At 37.3% G+C, this 22875-nt stretch overlaps 1 pseudogene across 1 annotated transcript; it reads left to right on the top strand.

Annotated features, from left to right (window-relative positions):
• The first annotated feature begins 496 nt into the window (after positions 1-496).
• Positions 497-22039, top strand: LOC306869786 (E3 ubiquitin-protein ligase KCMF1-like; annotated as a pseudogene). Its single transcript, XR_013785813.1, has 7 exons — positions 497-679; positions 15584-15751; positions 16477-16616; positions 17839-17940; positions 19638-19815; positions 19946-20231; positions 21659-22039. The product of XR_013785813.1 is annotated as an E3 ubiquitin-protein ligase KCMF1-like (transcript).
• Positions 22040-22875: the final 836 nt, after the last annotated feature.

Raw genomic sequence — 22875 nt, 5'->3', positions numbered from 1 at the left:
ACATTTAAGTGCAAGTTTAAGCTTGAAGAGATTCATTGAAATAAAATATCAAACCATCTGTAAGCAAACGTTCTAGAATTTTTCTCAGAACTAATTTTACTTGTCTAACTTTTTAATCTGCTGTTTTTTGTCAACCTCTCAAATTCATACAGCTCCACGTGTTTATATATATATGTATATATATATATATATATTTTTTTTTTTATTTAAAACCTAACGAACTTTTTTGAGAACATGGTGTGCTTGTGCTGTCTTAAATTAAATACTACTTGGTTTTATATTTATGGCTCAACTGTAATAATGCATTTTGAATAATAAAAAAAAAATCCTTTAGCTACAGCAGATGGCGATATCAACACTAACAGAAACCCCGTTCAAGAGCTCCACGAGTTTACCGCCCTTCAAACACCACAGAAGAAGACGTAGAGGAGTGCTGCCCCCTGCCGGAAGACCGCGTCCGCGCCTGCTCCGTCTCACACACACACACAGGCGCTCGATGACAGACGGGGAGGGGGAAGCGGAGAGAAGTAAGCCCCGGATCCTTCTTCAAGAGAGAAAATAGGAAAGAAAGACCGCGTCCCACTTTTATTTCGTTTTTAGCGGCACCTTTCCGAATCATAGACTTTAGGGAGCCCGAGGAGGGGCTGTGTCACTGTCTGTAGGATGTCCCGACATGAAGGTAGGTGCGAAAAAACCGCCGATCGCTGCGTCGTTGCCTTGAATTGTAGGCCAGTGCTGACCCGCGGGGTTGCCATGTTTTCAATTCAAATGCACTGGGAAAGACTCATCATGGCGGCCGCCGTGAATTTTGCAACCTTTTATGTGTTTACGCCATCTCGGTTGCGCACAGGGCGTTTTCTCGGAGCCGCTTGGTGTGATATTGAGCTGGGCCTGTGTGCTTAGGCCGGGCCTGCTGCGGCTCGCTCGGCCGCGGGACTGAGGGTGAGTGTGTTCCCGCAGGTAGCCCTGGAGAGGTCAGGGCTTCGGTTGGGCCTGATTTAAGACACTTATTGTTAAAGCTTTCTGCTTTAAGTTGCCCTGCCCTGCTGGAATGACGACCGAGGGCCTGCACTCAGCCGGTTTCTCGGTCGTGGAGCTCAGTCTGGCCGCTCTGGAGCTCTTGTTAGTGTGTCTCTGGCTGTGTGAGCCGTCTCGAGTCATGTCATGTTTCAGCACAAGTGAATGACTTGCACGTCTGGATTTAGCATTAGCTGGTGTCAGTGAAGCCGTAGCTGTGGTTGCTTACGAATCTTACTCAATTATTTCTGGAAACGCGTTTATATTTTTAACTCTCTTTGTGAAGAAGACATTCAGTATTTAGATACAAGGAAGAGATTCAGGTTCTGGCTTGATCATGTGGCTTCAGACACATTTGTCCTGTTAAAAGTCACTTTGGGTGCACCTAAGTGCACTTAAAAGTCGGCAGAACCTCAGTAAGGATTGTCAGTAATACTTAAGAAATTAATAACGTACCACTGACATTGCGTTGAAATATGTCTGTCATAGTTTATGTATAGGTTACATCATTAAGTCATTACCGTTTTACCATAATCTTGGACATCGTAGCATGGTAAAACTGTTTTTGGACACTCTACAGTGGAATCTTTTAGTTTTACCATGGTATTTTCCACAGTACGTTTTGTAGTGTGTCGTTTTGGGAATCTTGTCATGATTATTGCGTTTCTCCCTTTGTTTTTACACTTACTAAAAGTCCTGTGTTTAAATAGTACAGTGATATATTAGATGGTAATAATACCATACTTTTTTATATTAACGTATCATATTATTAACGATACTGCAAAGAATGCTTAAGTTCATGTCCAAAACTAATCTAGGACATTTTAATAATTATATTATTTTATATATGTCTGACTCCAAATTCTTAGTAACTCAATGTGAGTTATTAAAGGTGCAATTTGTTTAGACATTTGTTAAGTGCTTGCTTTTAATGTCTATCTCAAATCTTTGTGAGCTGCCTACCTAGACAGCATATCTGTGCGTCATATGTGCCTGTGATTCCCAAATATGCTGTCTGGGTTGGCAGCTCACTAGATTTCAAGACGGCGGCTGTCACCTGCCTCTGAATGAAGACTGCTTACACATGCTTACACATGGTGCTTGAGAGTAGCTTTCAATCACAGGATCCTAGTGCTGTGAGACACCTCAAATGATTATTGGTATAATATCTGGATTGATGATAGTTTGGCAACTGCTCAGCTCTTTGATTCAAGCTCACTGGCAGAATTATTCTGATGAAGAGAGGATCTGGATTCTGTAATTAATGCTTAACGTTCGCTCGGATTGAAGGCATTTTATACAGTAGATATTTAAGATATGACCATGGAGTCCCCTTGGGTTATTAACACATATCAGCTGCCAAGAAATGTAAAGGTTTGTCTTCTGTGAAGCGATTCAGTCAGTTTTGATTCAGTCATCTCACTCTCCAGCACAATATTTTGAAGCCTCTTATAAATTTCCATGATTTCTGCTGCAATTACTAAAACTGCTTGTTTTCAAACCTTTTTAGTAACACAAACTGAGAGAGTTTACACATTAAATTAAAGGGATCCCCGGGTATTAAGACATGTATAGCTTAATATAAAGTTTTTGGACTATGGGGGGGCGCCATTATTTTATGTGCTCAGAACAATCTGCGTCGATGACATCAAATGGTTGCACTCGGTGAGCTACTGCCACATATTTCTATAATCTTTGGCTTTTTACCGCAGCACAACTCAGAAAACACAACTTAGAAACAAAATACTGATCCTATACCACTTGTGTGTGGGCTTTTGGTTGTAATTTTCAGTCAAAGGGCAGCAAGAGGAGAAGAGAATGGGAAGATGCCTGTGGACGAATAAAAATTCATAAAGACCCGCTTCTTTTTACTCTCCACTTTAGCCCTGATGCCTTTGAGTCTTTTAGTAGACCACAGCTACTGAAAGAGCTTAGACAAGAAACACTAGATGCCATCTGTTGGGATGTAAACATGCCGATGCTAATCATGATGCCATAGAGTGCTTGAAACTTATGAAATCATGAAGTTTCAATAAATTGTTCTTAAAGGGATCCCTGGGTATTAAGACTTCTACCTTCTTCAATAAAAGCTGTAGTTATTGAGTAGGAAAAAGAAATGTTTAGGTCTTGACTTTAGATCTTTGACATTTAATGTAGATTAGAGTTTCATTATTTTAATCTATTATTAATCATTTATTATTTGAAATATTTTTAAGGAACCTCTCTTGAAAGTTTGCTGAGGCCCTCTAGTGGCCCCTGGCCCTTGGTTCAGAGCCACAACCCTAGATGCAATCTAGGCCTTATTAAAACCTTGTTACTTTTATAATGACAGAAACAGCAATTTGATAAAAAAAAAATATTAATTTATTATCTTTGTATATTTCACAATGATTAAATTGAATGAGAATACAGTTTTTCTACTAGGTTATAGTTCACTAGTTAGTGTGGACTATATGGATACCAAGGCATCACTTACATTTATACATTTGCAGTTTTGAATCCATTAAGTTTTGTCATGTATGCATTTTTTTGGTAATTGAACCTTTGCACTAGGGGTGTGCCATATCATACTGTCCACGATAACACCGGTATACATTTTTACATGATAAGTGTCATATCGCAATATCAATGATATAGCGACGCTACAACGTATTTACTAGGGATGCACCGAATGTTCAGGAGCCGAAATTATTAATTATGAATAAGCAAAAATCTGAATAAATTGTACCAAACAATGACATGGCGCGATCAAATAGAAGCAAACATGACGGCAGTGTGTAAGCATTTAAAACTGTCCGAGAAAGACGCAAAAATCATTGCAAGCACCGCCAGCCAGAGACCGTTTAGTACTGCATCTCATGTCTTCGATGAGAAGAGGAAGGGGTGGTTGTTGCTGGTTACTGTATGATGATTAAAATCGCGAAACGGCCTTAATTAAATAAACTGCAGAACGTTATGTTTTCTAATACACGCATGTATTCAAACAGCGCTGCGCAACCTCGTTATCCAGGGTTCAATGCCCAAAATGTGAATGAGATCTGCGCTGAAACGGTTACTTGTCAGTTGCTCAGTAACATTATGAATTTATGAATTCAAAAACATTTATGAATTTTTACAAGGCATGTGACAACGTGATACGAGCATCTTCCCAAATTAGGAATGAAAATTATTTAGAAATCTGCTGCTGTCAACAAAAAGAAGCATTGAGGACTTCCTGCGTGTTTCTGCCAAAATAAAAGCTCCATCAACATTCATAAATGTTTTGTAATTTTGCTGTTCTGTTAAATAAAATTAAAAAGTAAAACAACAATAATAATGATAATAATTACAACAGCTCTATTAGTACATGTATTATAACTAGGGGTCGACCGATATGTGTTTTTCAGGGCCGATGCCGATACCGATTATTACAGACCAAGTAGACCGATAACCGATATATTGAACCGATATATATGTCTGGTGTAAAAATGAAAATGAATGTCAAAATTAAGAATAACAAGGGCTCTGACAAAAACGGCCTTCCCTAGTGTTGGTTGCACTTCTTACTCTTGTCTTCCCCCATGCATCCATCTACAATAAGGGTAATATATAAAGAGAGAGTTAAAAGTGGGGCCACTGTATGCTTCATGATTAAGCCTATGAATACTAAATACCAAAGCTAAACAGCTTGGGAAAATGTAAGTATTTGGCTTCAATAATTTACATGTTAGAAATGTATGTGTAATAGCATAACCTCTCATAATTCTTCATTAATTATTTTCGGTTGACTAAATCATAACCTACAAGAGGTGACTATTCAATTCATCATCTAATGCACATCAGTTGATTAATTTAAAAAGCGCAATGTATATAATACGTGTAAATAATTTAATTGTCTTCATAGCTCCATTGTAGAAGTTGCGAAGAAGACCGCAACTATTTTAATGAAACTGTAACACTAATAGCCTGTAATAGGCTCACTTGGTTCAATAGCCTATTGAAATGTCCCAATTTCCGTCATCCTAATCTTGGCCTATGTGACAGTAACTTAATCTTGGCCTATGTGACAGTATCTTAGTCTTGGCCTATGTGACAGTAATTTCCATTAGTTTTCATTTACAGAGCAGTGCAAATGAAGGCATAAAACATTAATTTAATTTATCTTTTAATCAAATGAGAGTTGAACTCAATTTTTTGGCAAACAAATGGGTTTACTATTAAAATTAAAACATGTAAGAAATAGCGTATTGTGTGATTGTTCTTTTAAACAAAAGTTGTAATAATTGTAGTAGCATTAGTAAATAAACCGAACTTTTATTTTGACGGGTTGCCGTCAGGACCTCTTAAGTTTCTGTAGCCTATTTATGATATGACGATCGTTTTACTCAAACGAAACAGTCAAATGCTCATGAAGTAACTCTCAGAGCAGTTCTGGGGATGATGTTCATGTATTTATGTCCTCATTTAGTGACATGGCAGATGCGGAATACACCGTTTGCGTCGCGCACTTCTGTGTGTGTGTGTGTGTGTGTGTGTGTGTCAAAACCGCGCGTCTGTGCCTTTCACATATACAGAGACACGCCGAACATGCAGAATTCATATTTAAATAGTCTTTTAGCAGCTTAATGTTTACAGATAGTCCATATCATGAGTCGATTTAAGTGTACTGACCTACTTTTGATTAATTCATCCAAACTTTGACTAATTCCGTGACTCCGCGTTATACAGTAAATGCTGGATTCCGCGATTCCCCCTGCGTTTCCCCCATCTCGGAAACCATAAATAGATAATATTGAGGTTTTTACAACTTCAGTGTAGTGGATTGTAATTTATTGCAACTTGAGCAACGTCTGCTGCTGCCTTTGAGAGATAACTGATGCGCTGATGAAGCAGCACCTGTTAGCAAGCGCTTTCGGTGTGAGAGCGCCTTTAGTCTTCCACGTTGATTGGTCGGACTCCTGACTCTCAACAAATCAGATGCGCGGTGGGCGGAGACTGCTCTAGGCCACAGAGTGGTGAGTTCCGACAGGCTGCATCAGAGCCAAATAGCGCGTTTCATAATTAAATAATTTTATCGGCACATCGGTTTTGAAAATGACCGATGCCGATTATTATAAAAATGCTTAATATCGGTGCCAATAATCGGCCAGGTCGATAATCGGTCGACCCCTAATTATAACATTCACACATGGTGTTCAAGTTCAGTGTTAAATAAGTATTTTTAAATTGTGGTTTTGTATTAGTGTACAATGTTTAAAAATAATAATTTATTCCATGTAGTGTCCATTTCATTCATTTAACATTTAATATTGGAGGCATCCAAGTTATTTGACACCTTTGAACATAAAAAAAAAAGATGTAACTCAGTTACTTAATATTTGTGAGAAATAACTAGTAACTATAGCTAATTGCTTTTTTTAAAGTAACTTGGCCAACACTGGTCACTACTATTGCACTATAATGCTGTATTTGCCACTTTATGACAATAGATTTACACTTTGAATTAGGTATTCTGTCATCAATGACAGTAGCTCATTGGAAAAGGATGGAAAATGCCCTTTATTGTGTTTGCACTAATAAATGCTGCTGCCTGCCAGCTGCAATCACCAATAAAACGTTGTTCCATATTTATTTTTTTTCTCGTCATAAATGTCATTATCGCAAATATTCTTGAAATATCGTGATATAATTTTGAGGCTATATCGCCCCACCCTTATTTGGGACTGCTAGCACTATGTTCAACTAAAGCAACTATATCAACATAACGCATTGATACAGAATTGACTTTGATCGGTCAGAATTTAAAGTTGGAAGTGTTTTATAAATGATTCATTGAAAGAGATGGTCATGTGATCGACCTCACTTTTGCATAAAGCAAAATTTGGATTTGTGGTATGTGAGGCTGAGAAGGTACCCGATGAATCAAGTGTCCTGTTGTGTTCCGTTCATAGTAACTGATAAACTTGTTAGGATACATTAGCTTGTTCCCATCAGGGTTTCTGCAGGCCCTTAAAAAGCCTTCAATTTGATTAAAAAAATCCTGCAGCTACCCTGTCCCATGCTTCTCACACTGCCTCATATGGGTCATGGCACCAATGTTACAGGCTGCGTTTTGCTCTGAGAGAGAACTGAGCTCACAACCTCTGTACTGGGAAATTAGCAAGTGAATGAAGGAAGGCCCTCGAGCTCACCTGTAGCCATGGTGCCATTTTGATTCTCTCGGGAGACATGTCCACTACAGCGCAGACAGGTTCCTGACATTACTTTGCCCTGTTACTCTTGGTTAGTTAAAGGTTTTTGTGGTACTTGATAGTTGCTATGATGCATTTTAGGTTAATTGCATTTAGAGCAAATGTGATCTGGCAAATGACGCAAACAGGTGAGACAGACAAAGCCTCTGCCAGTGTGCCACACAACTTTGCCATTATAATTAAAATGGCAGGACTGGGTGTCTGCAGTGTATGGCGGCAGGCGGAGTACTTGCAAAATAATATTTGTTGAAGTTCATAATACTGCAGTAATGGTGATTGTCCGGGCAGTTTTAGGTGCTATCTGGGAAACCGGTTACAATACATTCCCCATTTGTTATCATTTTCAGTGTTTCCTCTAGGATTTTTCCAGCTATGGTGGCAGGACTATTTCCCATGGACCAAGCCCCCTCCCCACCCAAGAATCACGTGCACTCAGAATTCAATTTATTTAAAATAAAAAAAGACAAGTGCCTAGTAAATAATAAAATAAGAACAATTAAATGAATGACAATCAATGACAAAAATCATAATCGCAGTTATTTTGTTCAATATAGTAATCACGATTATTTAACACGATTATGAGTGGGCCATATGATTAAAACTTGAATGATTAATTGAAAGATAGCGTTATATCCTTCAAAGATAGCAATATATATATATATATATATATATATATATATATATATATATATATATATATATATATATATATATATCTATCTATATCCTTCAATCAAGAGCAGTAAGAGATTTTGTCTTTGTTTTTTGTTGTTTGATTAAGCACACAGTTGGCAGCAGGAAATATAGCCCACAGTCACTTTAAGAGCCACGCAGATCCAAATTACTGTTACACACATTTTCATTCTCAACTGTTTGCATTCATTAATTACATAACTGGCGAGGGTTCACGTAAATAATCACTAAGCACTGCATTTTGACACATATTTGAGTTAAAAGATGACTTTGCATGTCCGTGATCTGTTCCATCTCTGAGCGCATACACATTAATCCTCCCGAGCAGTGCAAGTTCTTTTTTGCGCTTTTAAAAACATGAATTAATCTAATCAATTAATAAATCAAGCATGTCCCATTTTGCAAAAGTCACGTTACACGATTTTGCTGATTTGCATGGGAAATTGGGCTTTTATGATCGCGCGAAAGTGCACGGAATATGGGGCGAAATGATCGTTTTCTCTCGATTATTGTATTTTCATAATCGTTGGAGGCCGAAATCGAAATAGTATTTTGATTAATTGCACAGCCCTAATTGATTCAGTTAACTGACAATAACTATCAATGAGCAATACATTTGTCACAGTATTTAGCCATCTTTTTTAATGTTAGTCAATAAAAATACAACTGTTCATTGTTAGTTAACGTTAGCTCAGTCGGGTCCATTAAATAATACAATATTATTATTACAGTATTACAATATTGTACAGGGCTCCAGACTAACATTTGTGAGCAGTGGCACAAGCGCTAGTAAGTTCTACAGATGGTGGCACAAGAAGCAGATTTGGTGATGATATATGTTGGGTTATTAGATACAAAGATAATTTAATCATAAAAATCCTATTGTTTTGCATTAACAAGTGCAGTTACTATTACATGTTTATTTCTTGGTAATGCACAATTGACGGTAAAGCACTGAGCTTGAGCTGGGAAGTGTACAAAATGTATCTTTATTCAAAACAGTAATGAGCTAAATATATTTTAAATGAAAAAAAATATATATTCTACTCTCATTAACTGTACCATTGTTCTTTTATAGTAGCCTATTATATTGAACTGACCGACAGCTTCAGCGATTTTCAAAAGAACGCTCAATTGAACAACAGTTTGCTTTTTAACGCACTTTGTGACTTTTCTTACTTAATACACATGTAAAGTGCAAAACTTTGACACAATTTGATTTCTTGACTATTTGATATTTTATAATTGTGTTATCAAAATATAAAGCAAAAAAAGTGGAAATGAATGATTAAGCCATTAAGTGCCTCTCCGCTGCCATCTACTGGTTATAGTGCTAATTTGATGTCTTTTTAAATTTTAAATGTGTTTGTTTACCACAACCTTTATTTTGGTCATCCCATTAAAAACAACATTTAAATTAGATCAATTTTAGAGAATTAAATTGTTGGAAATAGTTGTGAAATACTCGAAAGTCACTGAAAAGTGCTTGAATTTTGCTCTCAAAAGGCTGTACAAACCCTGAAATGAATAATGTAATAACATTCGACTCTTTCTGACACAACACCGTATAGTTACAGGGCTCGCAAAATCGCTAGCCCGACGTCCCGGGGGTCTTGTGTTTTCCAGTTGGGCTACCAAAATGTATCACCGTCCTGTAGGGTTGTGATGGTGAGGAAGTTTTCCCACCGGTTAATCGACGTGTGACAATACCAGTATCACCGTGGTGGGGGGTCGTTTGAGATTTCCCTCTTTTTCTCACTTTCCTTCGGTTTTAAATAGCTTGTAAAAGCTCCGTGCGCGTTTTACTTTCACTTTTAAATTAGCGGCAATTCGGCATCAATTGCTTGAATTCAATTTAAGCAACAACAACAAAATAGCTACAACGTATAACTTTTATTAACTAAACGAATAAAAATACCCCATGCTATATGCCTAATATAAAATAACAAATAACTTACAAATTTTGAATAGGTATACAAAACTGAAAATCAGTAAAGACTGAGTAACACATAATTATAAAAACGTTTATTAGCAAAACGATTAAGAAAGTTTGGAGGAAAAAATCACAGTTTAAATAAAATAAAAATCAGCAAATACAGTGGATTCAAATAAATGAGGAACGAATGTTCAAAAAATAAATAAATGAAATAAAATTCCAGTATCACCTTAGATAAATAGCAGGTCAACAGCCTTTTCAAAATCCAAAATATTTTTAAAACAGACGCTTTTATATTTGGTTTTGAAACTCTTCTGCCATCGTCTTGTCTGTCTTGCCTCACTCTTCTTGTCAGTCAGCTCAACTCACTCTCCTCACGTGATAAATTAAATCTGATCTGTGATGCGCGCCTGTCGTTCGTTCGATGTGCTGCGTTGAGCAGCCGCGTTCAGTTCTAATTGTAGTGTCTGTTCTCTAACTGAACTAAATAATTTTTATTACTATTAAAAAAAATTAAATGACGGTGCCGCGGTGGGCAAGTGACGTAACCGGTGTTGCGGCTTAACAGCGGCATCACCGCCAACACCGCCTATCGCAGCAAACCTACCGATCTTAAATACAGGGCCCCCACAGGTTCTTAAATTTGATACAACAAAATTTAAGAGTTTTAAATACGTTAAAATACGTTAAATAGTATAAGAGAAGTCTTAATTATAATTTCAAGGGGTCTTACAGTTGGGGATGGAAAGGCAAGAATCGCGATATGGCTGGATTAAACTTCGAAAGGCAATTATGTCATTGAATAAATATGAGCGCTGTAAATTTTCAAGTCAAAACACGGCACGGATGTCTTTGTGAAAGCATCTCTGAAGTAAACCGTCTGTCCTCAGAAAAGTATCGTTGGCATTTTCATTTCATGCCTATAATGCCTGATAAAACAGCGTTTATGAGCCCAGTGCTGCTTTATGTACAGCCGTTACTGGGGGAACTGCTATATTTCAGTGACTGCTCTTAAAGCGCCACCTCGTGGCAGAGAATAAATTTGCATTTCCAAAAAGGCTATCTTATGTTTAGATCAATGCCCAATTGTGCATATCGACCCATGTTTTTACGCAGCAAACACGTAGAGTTGTAAATGTGAAAGAAGTTAATGTGCCTTCTAAAAATCTAAACATTTTAGACAGTAATATTTGTTTTAAATTAATATAATAATTCATAATTTTTGACTTATCCCTTTTCATAAAAATGATTTAAAGTCTGAAATACCATTTAGTTTTTGTGAAAACCTCTATCTGACTTAGAAAGCATGTCATTTTATGGCTTTATATGTTAGCACAGATACTGTCCAACTCCACTCATGCGGTGTTCATTTTACTTGTGCAGCTCTTAAAAAGTCATAAATTGCCTTAAATTGATTTTTAAAAATTCTGCAGATACTCTGTAAATAGTCAAATAAAACTCTTTCCTTGATATTCATTGATATTTGTGTATTGAAAATGTTTTTGATATTTAAACAAACTGAACATGCCTCATGTAATCGCTCAATCAGTGTTTCAACCACGGAAAGACATGAAATGCAAAATTTACTTTTATCTAAAAAGAGGACTTTTGACCACTGAGCAACAGTCCAGTTCTTTTTCTCTTTAGCCCAGGTAAGATGCTTCTGACGTTGTCTCTGGTTCAGAAGTGGCTTGGTAGCCCTTTTCCTGAAGACGTCTGAGCGTGGTGACTCTTGATGCACTGACTCCAGCTTCAGTTCACTCCTTAAGAAGCTCTCCCAAGTGTTTGAATCAGCTTTGCTTGACAGTATTCTCAAGATTGCAGTCATCCCTGTTGCTTGTGCACCTTTTTCTACCCAAATTCTTCCTTCCAGTCAACTTAGCATTTAATATGCTTTGATACAGCACTCTGTAAACAGCCACTCCTTTCAGTGATGACCCTCTGTGACTTACCTTCTTTGTGGAGGGTGTCAATGTTCATCTTCTGGATCATTGCCAAGTCAGCAGTCTTCCCCATTATTGTGGTTTCAAAGAACAAGAGATACCCTGAATTTATACTGTAGAGATGGTCATCAAAATTAAAACAAAAAAACTTTTGAAATGTTTTACTTTACATGTAATGAATCTAAAATATATGAAAGTTTCACTTTTTGAAATAAGTTACAAGAAAAAATGAACTTTTTCACCATTTTCTGAGATGCACCTGTACATGTTTGCATACATTTTTATTTTTTTAAAGTTGAGTGTTGATTATTTAAAAATAAATAGTAATTAAATTTAAGTTTGGGTTAAGTTGTTAGGCCTAATTGTAACCTTATTATGTAAAAGTACTCCTATAGTTTTAAGCATAAGCTGATGTAGATTTTTATCACTAAGAAAATTAACTATAACTGAATGTATTTAAAGAAAGAGCAAGTTGTTCAGTAAATCACTGTTTATAAAAAAAAGTTTAGTTTTTCCCCCTGCTGTACCGAAATCATACCGAACTGTGACGTTAAAACCGAGGTACGTACTGAACCGTCATATTTGTGTACCGTTACACCCCTATTATTAATACTATTACAATATTAACAACTTTTGATTTTAATAATGTATTAGTAAAATGTTGAAATGAACATAAACTGAGATTAATAAATGCTTTAGTATTTTTCATCATTAGTTCATGTGAACAAATGTAGTTAACTAATATTTGGAAAAGACCCTTATTGTACGGTGTTACTACTATAGTGAAGTTAGCACACAAGTCTAAAAGAAAACAAGACAAGAGACAAGGAATGTTCAAAACTAATTTTCATAATAGCCTAGCCAGCGGATTGTGTGACATCTTTTTAGAAGTTAAACTATTTTTGACTCGACGTGCTGTCTGTGAATCGCAGCACTGCTGTCGCGAGATGCAGTGGCCAGAGATGTTCGTGCTTTGATGACAGCTGTAATGTTTTAAAGAGAAGGCACAACTTCCCTGAAAGAGTTTACTGTGCTAACTGTGTGAAGCAGTTCTTTAAGGTTAAAGGGCAACAGACAACCAATAATGCACAATGCTTGGCTCATTAAATATTCACACTTTGTACTTTGTTTAAATATAAACAATGTATTATTTAATGCATTTCTACTGTATATAGATTTATACACTTAATTGCTCAAGTGGCAAAGCGTTTGAACAGTCTATAGCCTGCTTCTTGTTAAAAGATATAAATTACAACTTAACATTGACTGAAACTGAAACAAAGCCCTTTTCTTTTGCATTAAAATCTTTATTACAAGAAATCCTGAACTTAGTTTTTCTACTGCCACAAGTGCCAAGTGTCAGCTTGTTTATCTGTAAGTGTACTTTTCCTTGCTTTACCCCTAGCCAAAAAGCCATATGAATTGGCTGTGAAATAGGGATACTAGGAAAAATACCGGTGTATATATTATATTTCAAACAGTATGATATCATAATTTTTTTATTGAAAAACATTGAGCTCCTAAAACTTTTGGAATCCTTAAATTTAACTTTACAGAAACTAGTAGTGTCGGGCCTTCAGATATTGTGGTGGACAATGGGGGACCTTGGAGTCCAAAGACATTGAGAACCACTAAAGTTATTGTATTTTTTACTTTGATGATGTCAATGGAAAAAAAAAAGGGAAACTGAAATGCATAGAAAGCCCATTCCACATGTTTCAGTTGGAACAAATGGAGATCTTCCTCTTGTGGTTTAGTTTGAATGTGTAGTTTGGTTTGTTTGCAGGACTCTGCTGGGAAAAGACCGCAGAGGTCATTTGACAGGTCAGAAAGGAAAATACTAGTTATATCTCACCAAACCTCATTTCTAGCCCAGAGATCTGTGAAACCACAATATCAAACTAAAATTGTGGTCAGTACTGAAAAATGAAAATCTCTTAGGCTGCATATTTCCTCTCGGGAACAAATAGGCTATCTGATTCAATTTTACAAGCAAACATTTCATTATTTCAATCTGGAATTAAGGTGTTAATTCCTCCCACCGGTACATGGCAGCAGATTCTCTGTGTAGATTATTGTCAGAAGCTTTTTTAATTCTTCGTCTCATTCTTTTAAATGCACATTAGACTTGACGATGCATCCTAATTCACGTGCTACCCATGCTATAAGTGACTAGTCTAATCATTCTTAAAAAAGCCCTGTATAATTTGCGGTCTCTTAGGGGTTGTGTATGTAAGACTTGAACAACAAGAACAAAAGAAGATATTTTGAAGAATATTGTTAACCAAACAGCTGACGGTACCCATTGAATTGATATATTAATAATTAAAGTCTGTGTGTGTGTGTGTTCACTGCTGTGTGTGTGCACTTTGGATGGGTTAAATGCAGAGCACGAATTCCGAGTATGGGTCACCATACTTGGCCGTAATGTCACGTCACTTTCACTTTCATTTTCAGTAACCAAAAGGGGGGTGGGGCTATCAAACGGTCATTGTGCATATGCAAATTGTCCTGCTGCCTTCATCTGCAATCTTGCAGTATGACATTATTTCTTGAAACACTATAACTTTACTGAAGAGGATTTTGTTTAATTTTTCTTCTGGTTACAGAAAGATTTATTGTTGCTTCATTGGTTCTTCTGGTTCTGCAGTCATTTTGGGCATTTTGTTGGTTAATATAAAGAGACGTTCTTTTAATTTGGCTTTAAAATTAATTTGGCTTTGGCCCGGTTCCAGAATTAAATAATTAGTGTGCTTTAGAAATTAGAGAGTGTGCTCTAGCCTTAATGCACATACATTTTCACACACTTTTTTTTTTTCTACCCATCTATTGCTCTTTCGAGTGTGAATCCCGCATTAATATGGATGTCATTTCCCAAACTTTTCATTGTCTATGTGGCTGAAATATAAAGGTTTTATACAAATTCTGAATGGATTATATCCTAGAAAGCACACAAAGAGCACTCTCTTTATAATCACTAAAAATCTGTCACTTGGATCACAGTACTGGATCAGTTTTACTCACAAGTTCATGGTAAATATCTGCTTTATTACAATGTGCAGTAGGACTGGATAATAAAACTTAATAGCTTAACTTTTTAAACCTTTGATTATATTATGCACAGCCCTAGTCAGAGAGTTACAATATGTGCCAGGGATTGTAGGTGGGGGGAGTGAATGTCCAGCGCTCTCTCCACCCTCAATACCACGACTGAGGTGCCCTTGAGCAAGGCACCGAACCCCCAACTGCTCCCCGGGTGCTGCAGCATAAATGGCTGCCCACTGCTCCGGGTGTGTGTTCACGGTGTGTGTGTGTTCACTGCTGTGTGTTGGATGGGTTAAATGCAGAGCATGAATTCCGAGTATGGGTCACTATAATTGGCGTTATGTCACTTCACTTCACTTATTCGTTTATTTGAAAGTGTAAATTTGACCGTCTTTTAGTCCACTGTCCAAATGTCAAAAAAATCTAGTGGTCAGTGCTGGGATATGATTTCCTCCTGTTTTGCACAAACACACACACACATGCACACATCACTCAACAAGGCAGAGCTGCTTTGAATGAGTTTTCTGCCCTGGTGTCTGCTGCGATTCCTGAGAAATGTTGATATTATTTTATTTATATATATATATATATATATATATTTTTTTTTTTAGAATGAAAAGAAACTATCCATTCTAAAAACCTTGTGATAAATGCGATCGGGGTCTTCATAGGGGCTTCTGCTGTTGTTCTGAGTTAAATGCCTCCGTGTTCTCCCACAGGTGTGAGCTGTGATGCGTGTTTAAAAGGGAACTTCAGAGGGCGCCGATACAAGTGTTTAATTTGCTACGACTACGACCTTTGTGCATCTTGCTACGAAAGTGGAGCCACAACAACTAGACACACCACGGAGCACCCAATGCAGTGCATACTAACCAGGGTAGACTTTGGTAAGCTGTGATGTCCAATAATGGCATACTTTACACTCTTTATCACATAAATGTTTAAATGGCTCAACTGCTCTGTTGTATGTTTGTTTGTATACTTTGCAGGCGACTTGTCAAAATGGAAGCTTGATGGTTGAACATTTAAGAAAGGAAGAAATTAAGACATAAATATTATTGTATTGTATTATAATAGTATTGTAATTTTATATGAAGTATTTAATTATATATAATACTTAAAAAAATAATTTGAGTTAAAAAATATATTTTTTTACATTTCAGAAGTAACGGTATTACAATATATAATTGAATATATTTTGTAATAATAATCACAATGAATTCATTATGTTGTAGTTCTAATATTTTATAGGTTTGGTCAAAAACAGTGGAAATGTTCCCTGCGAAAACTTGTCGGAGAGAGATTTTTAAAACTTCACTTTAGTTACTGAAAGAGGTTTTAGTTGGATCTTGTAAGAAGCAAATCCAAGTGTGTATATATATATATATCACCGAAAAACTAAATATTGCAGTGTCATGTTTATTTATTTATTTTTTTTTCAAAATATTGTACTGCCTTACAAAAAAATCTGTTTCTAAAAAATGTTTTAATGTAATGTTCAAAACATTACAGAATATGAACAGACCATCCTGACTGTTGAGCCCTGATCTTAGTAATGATGGTGATGGTAAATGAAGAGATTGTGTTTGACTTTTATCTGAACTCTCTGCAGACTTGTATTATGGGGGGGAGGCATTCTCGGTAGAGCAGCCTCAGTCATTTACTTGTCCTTACTGTGGTAAAATGGGCTACACGGAAACATCTCTACAGGAGCACGTGACCTCAGAGCATGCAGAGACCTCTACAGAGGTGGTGAGTACACATGCTGTCTTTGCTAAAATCATGTGCTTTACTCAGTCTCCTAACTAAGCAAATTGTCTGTTCTCACTAGACGCAACAAAATCAACCAAAAGGAGCATGTTTGCTGTTTTCATTGATGTCTTTCTGTGGTTGAAACACTGAGTGATTACATAGTGTTATGTTTTGTATATAGTTATTTTTTCAGCATACCTTCTGTTCTGATTTTCATTCAAGGTTATTTTGTGCATTAACTGATAGTAAAGAGTAAGAGACGATCATGCGCTTCACGCTCGTGCTTGAAATAAGGCAATGTCATGCTGTTAAAGAGTGCCAAAATGGTATTTGTTTGAATTTCAAAATAAAATGGACAGAATTTGAAAGATAACGCTTTGTGTCGTATCAGAAGTAACAAAGCTTAGATGGGAGGCTGCTATACAGTTTTGTTCACACATCAACTGAAAACAGCATGAATCGATTCTTGGGATTTAAAAATCAATCTCGGTTTATTAAAATTGAAGAATCATTATTTTCAATCCAGCCCTATTGTACAGCAATGTCAGGTTTTCTTAAGACCTTTATCAAAGTTTGATGTAGCTTTTAAAATAATGCCTGTTCACAGCAAACACAGATCATTTACACCAAACATATTTACTAAGAAAGTGATGTGCATTTTCATCAACCACTGGGAGAAAAAGTCAAATTCCTGAACTAGTCATTGTGCTTTTAATGCAAAATGCACTTCTTGCTCTGCTGGAATGGAAGATGGATAATATGATAGAGAGATATAGGGATGCATTACCGCAAAATAATGATAATAGTGGCCTTCTGTTCTGGTAGTAGTAATAATAATCTGCAATTGCTTTTTATATCACATCTTTTGACTCTTCTTGCTGCTATGACTTTACACTCTTTGTCTTTCAGTTATAAGAATATTAACAGCTCCTCGTCTGTCTGGTGTGCTGGTTACAGACACATGACCACAAAGATTTGGTTTTCCAGTGTTATTACTATTTTTATTTTTCAAAATGAAGCCCATGCTACGTAACAACAAACCTTTTGTGCCTAAACCACTTTTTTTTGAGGATTCCATAGCAATGCATTATGTTCAGTTTACATAGTGAATCCATGAAATACCATTTATGCACTACAGCTCAACCATGTTCCTGTAAATATTAGCTTTAATTTTATTGAAAATAACATTAATTCATTAATATGTATCAATTCTCCGTTTCAGATTTGCCCAATCTGTGCAGCTTTGCCTGGTGGCGACCCCAATCATGTGACAGATGACTTTGCTGCTCATCTCACACTTGAACACAGAGCACCTAGAGATTTAATATCCTTTTATCTTAACCTAATGTGTATATGTCCGAGTATACGTATAATGGACTTCTTTCATAAAATCCTTCCATTCAGTGTTCAGTTTATTCTTTACGTAAGAACGGTTTTACAGTTTACACACACACAGGTTCTGCTTATGTATAATGACTGAGGCCTGTGTGTTCAAGTTACTTCAGAGATAGCCTTACAAAGGTTTATTGAGGTTTTGTGTCTGTACATCTTAAAGAAATGTAGAGATTCTTCTCACAGAACCTAAAATTCTGCTATTTACTCATGTCACTCCAAACCTTTGATTTTACTTCTGTGTATTACAAAAAAATATTTCAAAGAGTAGTTCCGGTTGCTCTTTTCTGTACAATTACAATGAATTGGGGAGGCTTCCAAAGGAATGTCAGTGTCTGATTCATAAATGGAAAAATAATTTTGAATTGGATCTTTACAAAATTCTGAATGATTTGTTTACAAACTGGGCTGATTCGCACATCGAGCTTCAGTTTACTCAACTTGATCTGGTTGCAGAATGTAAAAGCTCACTGCAACTGAAGCTTGTCAGTGAATTTAAATCTGATTTATGGGCTTTGTTATGCCTTTATTTGGACAGGACAGTGTAGAGTAGACCGGAAAGCACTGGGTGAAGAGAGAGGGGAGCGGGACATCACAGCAAAGGACCACAAGCCGGGATTCGAACTTGTGTCACCGTGAGCGCAGTTGAGCTGTATGTCGGCGCACTAACCCCGAGGCTATTGGTGCTATTCAGTGGTGTTTTTGTGTCATATTTGAATCTTGAATCTTCAGTCACAGCTCATCATAAATCCATTAATAATTGTGGCCAGTATAGTCTTCAGAATTTCTCCTTTTGTGTTCCATGAAAGGAAAGACACAGCTTTGAATTGACATGAGTGTGAGTAAATGACTGAATGAAAGGATAACATTTCAAGGATAACTTTGACATTTTCGAGCTGCTTTATATTGTTGCAAAGTTGGTAGTACTTGTAAATGAAAAATGTGTACTCTGTGTTACCTGCACTCAGATCCCCCTATTATTTGTCTGTAAAAGTTCACCTGATGACACAAAGCATGTCACTTTGCATCATCTGGCTGATTTTTGACAGCTCCAGGGTTTTTGTTAAAACTACAAATTGAACTTTGCATTTTTGTATCCCTGCCCATGAATTGTTGGATCAACATTTTAAAACAGTTTTTAGGCTTTTGCCTCTTAGCTTACAGGGATAGTTCACCTAAAAAAGAAAATTATCATTAATTACTCACCCTCATGTCGTTCCAAACCTGTAAGACCTTCATTCATCAGAAACGTAGTAAGGACATTATTAAAATAATTTTAACGTTGTCCTTGCTACGTTTCAGGACCTTGATTGTGTTAGGATCCTTGCTGTCTTTGGGAGGGTCAGAGATCTCTCGGAATTCATCAAAAATATCTTAATTTGTGTTCCGAAGATGAACAAAGGGTTTGGAATGACACGAGGGTGAGTAATTAATGACAGAATTTTCATTTTTGGGTGAACTATCCCTTTAGCAGAGAAAGGGATGGAAAAGTGTGGAGCAAAAAATTTAATAAAATCACGACGCATTATCAGACTCAAACCTGAAATCATGTTAGATGATTCAGGATGAGAGGTGATATGTGTGTAGTGACGCATTCTCAACCAGTTCCTCCTTAACCAGTGTGTGCACGATGAGAGCAGCGGCGTACGGCATGTTCGTCGGATGTTCCACCCTGGGCGGGGACTGGGCGGTCCGCGGGCACGCCGGACTAACATGCACTTTACCAGCAGCTCCACTGGTGGGCTCTCCTCTTCACAAAGCTCCTCCTACTCTCCAAGCAATAGGGAAGCCATGGACCCCATAGCAGGTGTGTAATACAGGACTTAACTTAATTGGCTTATGGACTTTCATTTTGTTGATGCAAGTGCTGTTTTGAACCTCTCTCACGCACTCTTTTTTTGCTGTCTTTCTCTTTCTCACTGTGTCTACCTCACCAGAGTTGCTCTCTCAGCTGTCAGGTGTGCGGCGCTCCGCAGGAGGACAGCTCAACTCTTCTGGCCCCTCGGCCTCGCAGCTGCAGCAGCTGCAAATGCAGCTTCAGCTGGAGCGCCAGCAGGCACAGGCGGCACGCCAGCAGCTGGAGACGGCCCGTAACGCTACACGCCAGCGCAGCAACCCTAGCAACATCAGCGCCAGCATCCCGCCGCCCAGCACCGCCACAAACACCGCCATGACTGAGAGCAACCCGCTGGCCTCCCACAGCTCCCAGTTTCTTCTCACACGGTACGGCTCGGACATAACCATGCACTCAAGATTATGTATTATTAAAGGGACCTGATAAATGTACCTTAAACTTTTTTCCCCGTGTTATAAATTTATTTATATTTTAGCTGCTCTAAAAGAGTTCAGTTCACGAGCATTTCACCATTTCATTTGTTACCATCACAGAAACTCAGTCTTCTATGGCCTGCCAAAATCAAAGTTTGGTTTCACTTGAAATTATGACTGAAATATATTACTTAGTTTTGTACAGTGGAAGTACTTCTCAAAATAACAACAATAATAATACAATTTAAAATATAATTTTAAGGAATATCACACAGTTTGACGGGAAACCTCTATTGTGCAGCTCTTTGTTTGACAAAAAAAGGAATTACATTTTCATTTTATTACATTTTAAAAGATTAATGAAACCGTTAAAGTTTTATGCATTAATTTGATTATTAACATTTTTCATAATTAATGCAGTCAACCATAAAACACAAAATCCAGAAAAAATTTAATTTCTGAAAAGGTGAAATATTTTATAGGGCCCTGTATTGTTAAAATTGCAATTGTTGAAATTTTATGAATTAATTACACATGATCTTTGGTTATTTACATGTAATTAAACCATTAAAGGGTTAGTTCACCCAAAAATTACTAAGCGAATTACTCAGCCTCATGTCGTTCCAAACCTGTAACACCTTCGTTCATCTTCGGAGCACAAAGTAAGATATTTTTGATCAAATCTGAGAGCTTTCTGACGCTGCATAGACAGCAGTGCAACTGCAATGTTCCCAGGTCCAGAAACGCAGCAAGGACATCGGTAAAATAGTCCATGTGACATCAGTGGTTCAACCGTAATTTTACGAAGCTACAAGAATACTTTTTGTGAGCAAAGAAAACAATAATAACATAATTTATTCAACAATTCTTCTCCCCGAGTTACTGTCTTCTGCCATTTTGGAGAGTACCACAGATCGTAATCAGTGCTGTTTCCGTTCAGCATGCACGCGCTGTCTACTGAACGTAGACAACGCTGAAACTGAAAGTGAAGTGACATACGGCCAAGTATGGTGCCCCATATTTGGAATTTGTGCTCTGCATTTAACCCATCCAAAGTGCACACACACAGCAGTGAACACACATGGACTGATGTCACATGCACTATTTTACCGATGTCCTTGCTGCGTTTCTGGACCTGGGAACATTGCAGTTGCATTGCTGTCTATGGGGAGTCCGAGAGCTCTCAGATTTGATCTTAATTTGTGTTCAGAAGATGAATGAAGGTCTTACGGGTTTGGAACGACTTGAGGGTGAGTAATTAATGATAGAATTAAAATTTTTGGTTGAACTAACCCTTTAAAAACGGAATTCAGAAAAGTGAAATCAAATATAGTAGATTTTCTAGATTTCTAGTTTAGTATTTGTCCATCTAATTCCACCAGGTTGAACGAGCCGAAAATGTCAGAGGCAGAACGGCAGGCGCTGGAGAGCGAGCGCGCGGACCGCAGCCTGTTCGTGCAGGAGCTGCTGCTGTCCACACTAATGCGAGAAGAGAGCTCGTCTTCCGACGAGGATGAAAGGCGAGACTTTGCTGACTTCGGCGCCATGGGCTGCGTGGACATCATGCCTTTAGACGTGGCTCTGGAGAGCCTCAACCTGAAGGAGAGCTCCACAGGCAAGGAGCCTCCACCACCTCCTCTTTGATGATATCCCACCACAACGCAGACAATGTCCTCTGTGCTGTAACTGCCAATGACGGTGGGCAAAAAACACAGCTCTCTCTAATTTTTTTCTCTTTTTTTTTTTCTTTTCTTTTTTTGGTGATTGTAATTTCAGGTCTGTCACCTTTGTTACATTGTATAAATCCATGAAAGGAGAGCGAGAGGAAAAAAATCAAAATACATCAGAACAGGCGTGTGAGAGAATCCGACAGACAGATAAACGGAACGAGAGAGAGAGAAAATAAGAAATATAAATATATAAATAAATATATATAAGTTGATAATCAATTCCACATAACTAATTTTTTTCCTTTAGCAGGTGAGCGTAGGTATCTGTGGCAGACCTCTGCTTCCTGTGTCTTGCAAAAGGCTCTCCTTATAAATACTCCACATTCAAAAACTGAAGAGGAAACAAGAGACCTTCTCTAATGAAGCTGCTGTGTGTATTTATGAATATTAATGAATAAAAAGTGCTTGGATGGTTTACCATAACTACTGCATGAGGTTATTTGCAGCGTGCATGATTTTTAATGACCTTGTCATTAAAAAGGCAAAATATCCCAAAGCTTTCTTTTACTTTTTTTCCCAGGGTTACTTGAACAGAGCCCATTTGAAATGGGTGAAATATCTACAAATTTAGAATTTTCTTTTTCTTTTTGTTTAATATGGAAATCAGCAGCAAAATTGAAACCTGCAGTAGCTTCGCAAGAAAAACTGCTAAATGCTTCAGTCACTCGGCTCCAATCTGCCCCTCCTCATCTGGGACGCTGTAGAGTGCAACAGTGACCGCACACTTTATCAGCGAGTGCTTTTCCCATTCATTTTCTCCATAAGGCTTAACTTTGTTTTTTTTTTGTTTTTTAAAGCCAAAAACTAAACTGACCAGTTCCAAGATAAATCACAACGTACCATATGCAATTTTAATTTGTATTTCAAAA

Source organism: Barbus barbus, assembly GCF_936440315.1.
Source record: "Barbus barbus genome assembly, chromosome: 5".
NCBI lineage: Eukaryota > Metazoa > Chordata > Actinopteri > Cypriniformes > Cyprinidae > Barbus > Barbus barbus.
The sequence above is the reverse complement of the archived record's forward strand: the minus strand, read 5'-3'. Positions and strand labels throughout refer to the sequence as shown.